General features: G+C 34.2%; 1 protein-coding gene across 1 annotated transcript in view; it reads right to left on the bottom strand.

Annotated features, from left to right (window-relative positions):
* Positions 1-2059, bottom strand: part of CHD2 (chromodomain helicase DNA binding protein 2) — a 117132-nt gene extending 115073 nt beyond the window's left edge. Inside the window, exon 1 of the mRNA XM_078078927.1 lies at positions 312-2059. The gene's annotated coding sequence lies outside the window, so the exon portion shown is untranslated. The remainder of the gene's footprint in view (positions 1-311) is intronic.
* Between the last annotated feature and the right edge of the window lie 11349 nt (positions 2060-13408).

Here is a 13408-nt window from a genome sequence, read left to right as displayed (position 1 = left end):
AGCTTCTATCGATGGTTTTTATTATCAGGAACAAAGTCCTGACGATGTAACGATATTGTTATAATACAACAGCGGTAAGCACCAAAAAACAAAATATTTCTATTTTTTCCTTAAAAAAAAACAAAAACGGACAAACCGAACAGGGGGAATCATCACTATCAATAAGGAAAGTTTCTCAAAGTAACACACTGGATACAAATAACAATCTCTGTATCTTATTGCGTCATCCAGGAATTTCTCATATTTACAGAAAATAAAGCAAACTTATACATCTAAATCTTTAAAATAATCACTAACGATCATGGACTTACCTGATCCATGTAGTAGGTCCAAAGCGAGAGTCCTATTCTAGTAGTAGAAAAATATCAGATCCCAAATAATTAAAAATAAAAACAAAATTCTCCGTTACAAAAACGAAAAATAAATACAATAATCCTCCAATATGTTAACTGGTCAAAAAAATAAAGCAACAATTAATACTAAAACGGGTCCGGAAGAAAAAAAACCTCATTAGGAGAGCGCACAAAAATGGAGGTGCGCCATGGCTTCTAAGCTGGAAAAAACAACGACCTGGGCTCTCAGTACGGCTGCTTCTTTCCAACAAGGCACGAAAAGAAAGCTCCTAAAAGCTGCTTTTCTCCCTTAAAAAGGCTCGAATCGACCCCAGTAAGTCACTAGGAGAGGCAGGGGGCTGCGGGGGCCCCCTGAGGCTGCCCGAAAGTTAGGGAAAGTTGCGTAAAGTGAGGCGAAGGCAGGGAGCAGAGCGCGCTCTCTCTAAGGCACAGCCGCCATCTAGAGCCTCCTTCCCAGCTCTGAGAGCTCTGCCTTTGATTGACACTCTCTACATTTACCCCACAACTCAGGTGATGTACCATAGACCCACCCCTTCATCTCCACCAAAAAAAAAAAAAAAGAAAAGAAAGAAAAAAAAAGATCCTCCATCCCAGGGAGCCTGAGGACCCCTACCCCCACACCTCCCTGCCCCTCCAGACCACCCCATCAAGGGGAGGAGGGAGGGTTTCTTAACCCCCTCTGGCTCAAGCACCCTTTTTAAGCCAGAGAGAAATGTAATTTGTTCCTTTTGTCTAAAGATCTGCTAAATATTTCAGTCCTTGAGCTAAAATAACTTCCTCTCTGGACAGGAAGTGGTGTTTTATCAAGCCATTTTGAAAGAGGGATAATTCTTAGAGAATATAGAGCTGAAGTAAAGTATTAATCTTTTATAAAATTAACCCCCCATGGGTAAAATGGTTTCTAAATAAAAGCAAAACCTCAATTTCATAAATTAAATTCAAGTCTTGCCTTCTTTATGAAGCCTAAAAATTATCTAAAGACAAAGTTTAAGGGGGAATTTTCCATCCCAACTGGGAAAAAAGGGGTACAACTCAACAGCGCCTCCCTAGTGTTCAGTTGCATTACAGCAAAAATTAATGCAACTAGCTTTTATCCAAGAATCTCAATTTTTCTTTAAACCTTAATAAAATTCTCTAACCCATTATATATAACCTTGCAAACTTCACCAAAAAATCCTCATAACCACAATATATTTACTTCACACGGAGTCAGGCAAAACAAAGATCTTAAATTCAAGAGCATGGAACTACTATGGGCACCCTTAAATAACAAACCCAAGAAACTCCACCTCCAAACCAACACAACACATATATCCCAACCATTCCCTTTTATTTCAAATCAAATTCTAAATACATACACCCATTTCGAGAATGGCAAATTAATAACAATTGGTCCTATCTGATGGCAAGTTATCAAAATAATGTCATAGGGCAAATTCTCCTAAATACCAAAACCATGAGATCTTTGGAAACAAAATGACCACTAATGCCAAAAACAAATAATTTAACACATTTCTCTCAACAAGCACCCCAGAAAACATTCACACATCCAAAAAACTCAACTTTCCTCACTTAACATCATAGTATGCCAGTACAATGTCCTCCCCTCACTGAAGAAATCCATTTTAGATTTATACCTAACAAAAGCAACAATGTTGCATCTAGGTAGTAAAAATCCATAATCAAAACCTAGTTTCAATTCTGTACTTTCTACAAAACATAAATTTTCTACCAAAATCAAAATCCAAAATTCCACTTTTGATTAATACAGACCAACCACCTCAAATCAGTCAATGAGAACAAATATTGCATATGTATTGATCAGAGATGTGTGCACTATGGTATTTGACATTAATCACACAAAATGATTATTTCTCACCAAAAGAAAAAAAAATTCAAGCTGAACTCTTCCTTGTTATCTGCATAATGGGAAAATATAATCAACAAGTCATTTGGTCCATCAAAATGAAGCCTACCCTACCTTTATAAGTTACTAAAACTGGTATTAATTATCAATAAATGGAACAGCAGCATTCACCTAGAATTCAAACAATAATCTATGACACAGCATGATTTATTTATTCTAAATTCCTAAACAGATTAAGAAAAATACAAAAGCCCTATTTCATATTTATTTAAAATGTATTATAGACATGATTGCCACCAAAATTTTAAGTCCCTTTATGAATACCCTAAGGACACTTCCATATAAATCCAACCTCTTCCCCGATATTAACCATTAAAACAACAGGAGGCATCAATTTAAATGTTCAGATGAATATTCTACTATAAGACATAGTATTAAAAAGCACAGGTAAAAGAGACCTTTTCCATCAACACAAAATAACCCATAAAAATATTTCATAACTCATCCTGAATTTTGAGGCAAAAGGCATTTTGTTTTATAAGCTCATTACAATCTCATGGCAAATTAAAGTTCCTGTTATTACCCCTTGGTAAGTTATTTTCCAAGATGTTTCAAGAAAGCACAAAATAGCATTTCAATCAAACCACCATCTCTTAATGCACAAATAAATTTCCACAACTTTGTGAAAAAAGACAAATCTTATTCAACCAAGTAAAACATCTTCCAGCACACCATTTCCATTTTACCAGCTTTATTCGGTACATTTTACTGCTGGGGAACTGTAAAGGTCAAAGTGTTAAGGCAGTAACTGAACATTTAATGAAACTTCAGCTTCAAAAAAAAAAAGCCCAAACTGAGAAATTTTAAAGTGTTAGAAATTTTATTAAAGTTAACATTCCACAAAATCATACTAATACAAGTCAAACTGCAAAAACTTCCAGGCATACAAACTAACATCTGTGTTAATGTGCCATCTTTCTTCTCCAAATGTCAAAAATGTACTTGTTTTAGTGATACAAAAAGTCTTTAGAAAGTCAAATCCACTGTCCATTTGTGCTGGGTAAGAAACCTATGTCTTCATTTCATGAAATCCATGTTAAAAGAACCCTGTCTTGGTTGTTTATTATCACAGCACTCTTGTATTAATCCATTTTCCTCAATTCCCCATAGTGGACTGCCATCTTGTTTTCTCAGTGGTAGGGTCCATTTGAGACTCTTCAAGCTGACTGGGTGCTTGATGAAAACATTAAAAGAAAAAAATGCTGTTGGAATACCAATAATCTTACTCCTTCAAACAGAGAACATCCACCCACCTTGAAGATACTCTTACCATACACAAAGTTTTAATTTTGTAACAGCTTTAAACTATGAAACTGTAGTATATTAAAATTGTATGCACTGCACACACTTCTCAAGGAGAATCATGGCAAGACCGCAAACTAGTAACAAAGTTCTTCTACTGTCACAGATACATATATAACTATAGAAAAGTGGCAGTGAATAGTCAAATTTTACATACTTAATGTTGTTACACTGTCAATATGGTAAGTAAAAACAAAAATTCAAATTCAAAATCCTGGAAAGCTAAATTACACCAACACTATGGATTCTAAATCTCAATGCAGAAAACTTTCCAAGCTTCTTCAAATAAAACTAATTATGGAAAAGAATTTTGAGATTAAGGGGGAAAAAAAAAACACACACCAAAGCAGTGGGTAACAGCATAGTTTTCCAATTCAACAGATGTTAATTAATTTTGCTTAGATAACACAAAGGGCCAATAGAGATACCACCATCTTCAGCTACTTATTTGAGAATACAGGAAATATGTAGCAACTAGGAAAAAAAATGATCAAAAATGCAAAATACCTACCTGGCCTATATGCTATGCAAAATACCTACCTGGCCATAAATTGCTATCAGATTTCAAATTAAATACAAGTAAAATACTCCTGTTGCCAAATATCAAATGTTACTAATAGAGAAACAAATCCATTACTTAAATAATTTGAACTAAAGGGATTAAGTGGGAAGCCAGGATATTCTATTAAATAAATGATCCTGATCCATCATGAGCAAACATAATTGCAAAAATAAGTTTTAACTCTGGTCTTCTCTACCAATTTTGCAGCTCTCAAACTAAATTTGTAGACATAAAGTCTGGGTGACTAGGAGATTATTAAATATAAGGCATTTTTGCTCTTCAAGTAGTTAAATCTTATCTCCTAAACTATAATTAGGATTTGTTGTCTACATATACAAAATAAATATCTAACTTAGTAAACTACTTGATAACCGAGATACTGCCACTCATATTAAAATACGACTAAAAATGAGTGTCACAACATCAGTAATAAACATCAAATGCAAGATATTTCTCCTTAACATACTTTCCTGATTTCTCTCCACCCTAAAATAAGAACTCATTCATTCTTCATATCAATAAAGTATCTTCATTCCCTAAAACTAAGGGATATATATTTCTATGTATAAGTATAAAAATAAAAATACCATCATTTTTCTTGCACTGTTTATTATAATTTCTCCCCAATCTCTATCGTTACAATGCAAGATCAAGCTCTAAATGAAGTTGGGGATGTAAACACAATTATGGATCAATGACACTAATGTATTGATAACAAGCTGTAATTATTTCAATGGCTAGAGGTGCAATTTATTGTTCAGTACATTAAATGATAAACTCAATGCTTTATATTCTTTTGCCACAGGACAAGAGATAAAATTTATCCAGGATATTGAAATTTCCTTTTAAAATCATTATTTTAATTTCAAAAGAAAACCTAATGACATTAAAATCATTCTAAAATTAATAAAATGCAATAGTTTGTGTGACAGTAGAGATTAGAAAATACTAGTATACTGATCATTCTAGTAACATGTTTAAGGTGACTAAAAAAAGAAAACAAATGCTACAAGAGCAGACAACTCTTGTGACATTAAAAAGTCATGTCAGTCTTGCACTCCTACAAAGCCAATGAAAAGCAAAAAGTGAGAATTTTGTTAATAGGCAAAAGTGCTCAGTCAAGCATCAAAATACCTTAAAAAACCAATGAGGGATTTGTGAGTAACATTTATTTTCATGGAATTCCAAATTCTTGAAAAAACTAAATTTGCAAATAAGCAAATTTATGTTACAGAATAAAAAAGAAAGTAGGCATGAGTTCTGTGAGCCTGGATATTTTCTTAGTAACAAAATCCAGTTCTTCATGTGTAAAATAGAAACAGTAGTACCTACCTCATGTGGCAGTAGTGAGAATTAAATTAGTACATTTATAGCTTTTACATTACCTGGCATATAGAAAGACCCCAATAAATGTTATTTAGCTATTATTCCCATATAACAATAACCAAAGTACATGGAGATCTACAAACTAAACTTACTACTCAAAATAATTTACATTCCAGTAGCAACAAGACCTCTGAAAAATCCATTGGATAAATTGGGTCAATTATTTAAAGACACTTTCTGCTTTAAAGAGAATTTAATCTTGCATTAAAATAAGATCAGTACAGAAAACTGAGTAGGGTTCAGATATCAAAGCCCTACTATACATCTCTCCAGTAACTTGTGAATTACTGCAGACATACAGAAAAGATGATGGTTTGATCTAGAATTCCATCATCAAACAGACCTAGATCTTTTGTGTATTTTACATAGAGGCTTCAAGCTTATTCTATGAGCAGGTAGGAGAATTTTTCCACTCTGCTGTTCATAGTTTAGATCTCCTTTTTAAAGAAAATTGTTTGTTCTAATCAAATTCCCGAAAACAAAAGTAAAGGTTTCTATAAAAGGTACTAACAGCTATCTCTTAAAATCCCTAAATATTGTACATCCAGAAATTTATGATTATAAAATTGAGCAAGGAGGTCTCCTCTTTAAATTCTAATTCAGTAAATTTGCTCCAAAATCACTGGATGTTGTAAAATAAAGTTAGCTGAAATGCAAGCAAGTGAAGTTGTCAGTTGAAATGCGATTCATTACTGAATTTGGTTTACGAGGGGCTCCCCTAAAATAAGCATAAGCAATCTCCTTACCTCTACTTCCCAGCAACTCCCATTTTTAATAGCAACAAAAAATGTGGGGGACAAGGAGGAGTACAAGGAAAAAGAAATGATTAATGATTCTTAATTTTAAAAGTAGATATCTCTAGGGGCACCTGGGTGGCTCAGTCGTTAAGCGTCTGCCTTCAGCTCAGGTCATGATCCCAGGGTCTGGGATTGAGCCCCACATCGGGCTCCCTGCTCCAGGGGAAGCCTGCTTCTCCCTCTCCCACTCCCCCTGCTTGTGTTCCCTCTCTCGCTGTGTCTCTCTCTGTCAAATAAATAAAATCTTTAAAAAAAAAAAAAGTGGATGGCTCTAATAATGCCACAATAAATTAATGTTAACTTATATCACTTTAAAACTCAAATAGTTACTGCAAAACCAAAGGGACAAAAGAGTATAAAAGAACGATGAGGGGCAAAAACTGATCCTTCCCATCATGTAATTAAGATTCTTGGTGCTTATGACTTGATTTCAGTCTTCTTTGTGCTGGTCTTTAAATTTGGCAACATTTAATAGTGAACTCACACAGGTTGTCTTATTACCAAAAGTAGCTTGAATCCTCAACAGGATTACAATATATTAGTAAGTCTGGGTCCTAAATACAGTGGGTATAAAAACTAACTACAAAGTTATTTGAAAAACACCAGCCAACCGTTGATCTCTCAGAGAATAAGATCAATTATGGTAACTAAGAAAAAGAATCATCTAAGGTTTTACAATCAAATGAAATCTTCCCCACTGTCCCTATATTAGTTTAATATCAGACAACATGTACATGTTGAGACTGAAAGTTGTAGTTTCTTATCCCTTTTTCCTCTTTACTGAGTCAAAGTTTTACATACTAAAAATAGATAATGCATTAAAATTTCTATTTTAATAATGAATTTTTGTTTTCCAATTAGACCTAAACTACTAGTTAACAAATAATGTTTAACAGAAATGATACACCATAAATCAAGTATTTATTGAGCATCCACTATGTGCCAGGCAATTAATCTCTTTAAAATGAAACATGAGATCAATAATTGTACATTAGGAAAGTTTTCATCTCTGCCCTCACTATCCCCATCAAAACCTAACAAAAAAACCCAGAACTTCACCTTTTGCAGGATCTAGTAGCCATTATACAATGGAAGTTTAAGTACTAATTAGAAGCAAAGTTATCATCTAAAAATCTACATTCCCAAATGTGATTCAAAAATATTTATGAAACAGCTAGGATGTAATAATCATACCTAAAAAGTTCTGTCAATAATAAATAAATCCTTTGGAGAATTCATCCAAATTCATTTCTACTCTCTTCCCACTTCTTCTCATGTTGGGGGTTAGAATAACTATTCCACAGTAGTAGTAACCAAGTCTTCTAAAATCAAAGCATAACCTCAGTGTGAATACAACTTTTTGTTGGGCCTTCAGGTGTAAGGAAATTTCAGAATTACTTTATTTCTTAAAATTGTTACATTGAAATCCATTAAAAAGTATGTTCTATTACCAAAAGAAAACCCAAAGGCTCCTGAGTTCTACATAGGAAGGATTAAGTTGACGCAAGCGATGGCTCTAGGACAAGGACAGGTAAGCTTTCTCTACAGAACAAGGTAGTAAATACTTCAGGGTTTGCGACCATTAGCTACAACTACTCTCAACTCTGCAGCTGTAGTGGGAAAGGAAACACAGACAATGTGTAAATAAAAGAGCATAGCTGTGTTCCAATAAAACTTTATTTACAAACATAGGGGGGAGTTCACCAACACCCAGATCTAGGGTGAAATGCTGGAAGTAGGTTCAAATGTAGGTTACTTTGCATTCTGTCAGAGAGTTTAAGAAAGAAAATAACAGGTTGGAGTAAACAAAATTTCAATCAACTTCACACACACCTAACCAGGTTTTTCTTTTTTGTACTGCTTTGAGCTTCATTAAATCCCTTTATGTTTCTACAACTCTGACTCAATTATTCAAATTTCCAGTCATTGAAAATTTAAAAACATGATTAAACATGAAAATTAAATAAAACTTACTAAATGCTTCCACCAACATCTACTACGTTGTACAGGCCCTTTAGAGAATTCAGTCTCTGGATTCACATTTCTGCAGGAAAAAGAATATAATTTTATGCATAGAAAAAGATAAAAAGAGACTACTAAAATGCCATGATTTATTCCAAAACTTCAAAATAAGGATCATCCACCAGAAGACCAAGACATGTATGTATTTATGAACAATGCAGTCCAAGCAGAAGGTAAGTTCTTAACCCCGAGGATTTTAAATCTGGCTGTGTAAGAGGCTCACCTGTAGAATAAGTTACTATAAAAACCATGCATAAGTCTCAGTCCCCAAGAACTCCAACAGAGTAGATAAAATCTGGTCTCCCTAGATTTAATGCACAATCAAAACAATCAAGGTGTAGAACTAGTTGTTCAACAGAGCCCAACATCACTTTTTTTTTTTTTAAGACTTTATTTGATAGAGAGAGAGCACAAGCAGGGGGAGCTGCAGAGGGAGAGGGAGAAGCAGGCTCCCCACTGAGCAGGGAGCCCAATGTGGGGCTCCATCCCAGGACCCTGGGATCATGACCTGAGCCAAAGGCAGCCACTTAACCGACTGAGCCACCCAGGCGCCACTCCAACATCACTTCTTAACAGTACAGAATTATCTTAATTTCTGGTCGTTCATCTAATCCACTTTCAAGACTTTTTTTTTTTAATTTATTTGAGGGAGATAGCAAGAAGAGAGCGTAAGTGGGGAGGAGAGGGAGAAGGTGGCTCCCCACTGAGCAGGGAACCCCACGTGCTCAATCCGAGGACCCTGAGATCATGACCTGAGCCGAGGGCAGCCACTTAACCAACTGAGCCACGCAAGTACCACCCCCCACTTTCAAGACTTCTAAAGGAAAACTTCCATTACCCACTTGCAGGGCCATGTTTCTCACTCATTATTATCCATCATATTATTTCACATCATGCACTTTAATCCAACTATTTTAAGATAAATAGAAAGGAAATTTTAGACAAAACTTCAAACTACTTTTATTACCAACTGTACAGACCTACTCAAGCAACACTAACCCTTTTTAAAATACAGTTGATAACAAAAGTATCATATCCATGCTGTTCACTAGTTAGACGGAAATGCCCCATAAACTAAACATGGAAAACTATTTCAAATGCCCTCTGAATAAAGGTATGTATTTTTTCAGTCACTCTGCTCTTAAGTATGATTATAATAACAACATGTAGAGCTATCAAAAAACTGTTTTAGGATCAATATTAAAGTGTAGTAATTTGGGGTGCCTGGATGGCTCAGTCGGTTAAGCGTCTGCCTCCCACTCAGGTCTTGATCCCAGGGTCCTGGGATTGAGCCCTGCGTCGCACTCCCTGCTCAGCAGGTCTCCTTCTCCCTCTCCCCCTCCCCCTGCTTGTGCTTTCTCTCTAATAAATAAATAAAATCTTTTAAAAAGTGTAGTAATTTAAGGATACTTAGCACAATAAAGATTTTATTTATTTGACAGAGACAGAGATAGGGAAAGCAGGAACACAAGCCAGGGTAGTCGGAGAGGGAGAAGCAGGCTTCCTGCGGAGCAGGGAGCCCAATGTGGGGCTCAGTCCCAGGACCCTGGGATCATGACCTGAGCCCAAGCCAGACGCTTAATGGCTGAGCCACCCAGGCACCCCAGGGATAACTTAGGATTTAAGTTACCTACTCAAATGCTGTTCCAAGACTAAAATTTCAAATTTTCAAATTATAAGGCAAGTTTCTGATTATACTACAAAATCTAAATCCCTTTAGTCATTTTGACTAATCATAATCAACAAATACAGCAAAGATTTGCTTCAAAATTACCTTTAAGAGTTAAGATGCTAAAATATCCTCCCACCAAGTTAACAAACGAAACAATTTACAAGAAACGGCATTATTCATTTAAAGCTTCCAAATTTATCTGACCTTAACAGGGAATATAGTTTGTTAACAAAACAAGTACTAAATCAACCAAATGAACTCAACTGATTTATAACTCCTAAGAGAAAGGTGGAATTGACTTTCATTGGTAAAAGAAATGTCTGAGGGAAATCCTTCACAATGGTCTGACAATGTGATTAAAAAGCTACCCGTAAGTAAGAGTATGGGCCTTGGATCTCACTTTTGCACCACTTCAAAAATTACTGACACCAATGTAATCTACCATACCATCTCCTCCCCCAAAACTGAGGAAGTAGTACTCTGCGTTCCTTTAAGAAGGATGGGGAAGAGCCAAGTTTGGCTTAACCAGACTATAATAAAGTTGGTAATTTTGCTCATATTCCTACCTATCTTTAATAGTTTGCAATATTATAGATTCTCATTTAATAGGTGTAATGTACATTTTTTTTTTTTTTAAAGATTTTATTTATTTATTTGAGAGAGAGAGAATGAGAGACAGAGAGCACGAGAGGGAGGAGGGTCAGAGGGAGAAGCAGACTCCCTGCCGAGCAGGGAGCCCGATTCGGGACTCGATCCCGGGACTCCAGGATCATGACCTGAGCCGAAGGCAGTCGCTTAACCAACTGAGCCACCCAGGTGCCCTGTAATGTACATTTTGACTGCTGGTCCTTTTATATTAAAAGGCAAAAACTCTTATCTTTATTAGCCCATTTGTGCTTTTCTTAAAATATAGATTTTGTCAACTTTTAACCTGAAAGTCCTTAAAACAATTTTTACATTTAAATTAAGAATAAAATCTGAGAGCACTTTGAAATAAATATGAAATCTTCCACAAAAATAAGGTACCAATAAAGTCATTAACATTCATAAGTCAACTCAGAAACCATTAAAGTTAAGCAAACTATCTTAATCATCTAAATTAAAATGATTATGATTACTATGTAGTACACATTAAGGGTATAAATTGCTTGCTTGGGAAATATTCATTATCAAATAAATAGCTTAATTTCAAAAAGCAAAAGATTGTTTTCCAAAACACAGATCTAGCTTGTACAATGTACAAATCAAAACTTCTTCCAGTTGTAGGAAACATGCCACTTGAATGTTATGAAAACAATCAAGTCATATAGTTTTTATTTATAAACTTCAGAACATCCTTGAATTTAAATTGTAAAGGTTAATTACATTCAGAAATAACAGCCAATTTGAAAATTAGAAGTTTGTATTGAGCCACTCAACCCAGAAGGGGAAAGTAGCTGGTAAAATGAGAATATTTATCTTTGAAGCATAAAAATTTCTTAAAGGAAATTAAATCAATTATGTCAAGCATGTAAATGCTAAATCCTCATTTATAACTGTGATAGCCAGATGCAAATGTTACATTAAATACACTAAATTTTAAGTATATTTAATAATTATTAGGGGGAAAAAAATCCAACAATGTTTTATTGCAGCATTCTAAATTTCACTTGTTTAAATACAATTTCACACCTTAACTATTTTTTAAAATCAGCCTTCCAACATCTGCATTTATATTAATATTTTGGAATGCATACCATCATGAAAGTCGGGTACAGTGTATCACCCGGGTCTCATGTTATTCAAATCCATTCTTCACAGAAACAGCATACATAATTTCTAAGGCAAAAATTACAAAACCTACTCTCCAGTTGGTATAAAAGAGTAAGATACTCCTTACTATTATTTTTAATCACACAATTAAGGGCTAAAAGTATCTTAAGAGATTAGAAACTCCGAATATTTTCTATAGGTTAGGAGACTAAGGTCTACAGTGAATGTCAAGATTACAGGGCTAGTCTACATTTAGAAGTTCCTCTCCTGATTGCTGAATCACAGTTGTATTCTCCACTCTATCACATACACCTCTCGTTATTGAAGATGGAGATGTCCTCTTACTATCTTTTTCCCCTTATGTCTCTCAACAAAAATATCTCAGGGGAGAAAAAGTATATTAATTGGTTGTCCAGTCCAAATTTTTAAATAATCAAAAAACTACAAATACCACTTAATTCAACTTGAAAGAAAATTTATATTCAAAGTTATCTATATCATATAATATAGCCGCTAAGTGTCATACCATAGTTCATGAAAACCTTGTAATTAACTACGGGCATGGCTGCTTTCATTTCTGTGGAATTTCAGGTACTTTTTAAAATAGTACCATAGTAACAAATGCAATGAAACCTAGTCACCAATTCAATAGGTGATTTTTATGATTTAAAAGTTCCTTCAAAATGCCAAAATAAAAACAAGTATTTAAGTGTCACTTTGGTTCTCAAGCAAAATATGGTAGTAAATGTTACTTTTTTAATGAAATTTGGTAATTTAAAATAGTTTCACATTTATATTTGCCCTCACGTGTCCATTACTTTTGTCCATCAAATATATTGCCCATTTTCACAAGCCTGGCCCAAGCAGCAAATATCAGAACACTGAATGTAAGCATCATCATGAAAGTTGAAGTATATGCAAGACCTTTTTAAAGTGTGATTTGCTATAATCCTTTATCTTATTGGTGATAAAAGGGAAGCTGTACTCCATTAGATTGAGAATTAATTTAGAAATTACTGTATCATTTAGATTTTTTTTATATTTATTGATACTGGAGTAAAAAAAATAAAATCATCATTTAACATTTCTAACCTTCAACCATTCATTTTTTATTTTAATGAGTCAAACTGCACCATCGGTAGCCCATTATAAATTTATTGCTGATTTAAACTTAAAATCACATTATACTTCACATACATTTGTGTCTAAGAGGCCCAATTCTCAATTTTTATAACAGTGCCCAACCACATCTGAATACTAATCTAATATCCTATCATTTCCATACAAGAAACCCTAACCTTGGCATTTGTGTTAAAGGTTAAGATGAAAAATGTTTGATTTTTTTTTTGTATGATGTTAGATCTTTAAAAACACTATACTTAAGTCTTAACATTTAGTTTTCTTTTGCATACTAAAATAAACACAAATTTGATCAAATTGCAAAATGAATAAAAAGAATTAAGGTAAAACAAATGCAATAAAAATATTACCTTTATCACCTACTTCAATGAATACAATAAGCCAACACCAAGATATAAAAGATTTTCCACATTTCAAGGACAAAGATAAACTTGCCTTCATATTACTTATTTGGCTATTCTTACAATTTCCCAAGATATCTCTTACTATATATAC

Source organism: Halichoerus grypus, chromosome 8 (genome assembly GCF_964656455.1).
Source record: "Halichoerus grypus chromosome 8, mHalGry1.hap1.1, whole genome shotgun sequence".
Classification (NCBI taxonomy): Eukaryota; Metazoa; Chordata; class Mammalia; order Carnivora; family Phocidae; genus Halichoerus; species Halichoerus grypus.
Note: the sequence above shows the minus strand (reverse complement) of the source record. Positions and strands in the feature narration are given on the sequence as shown.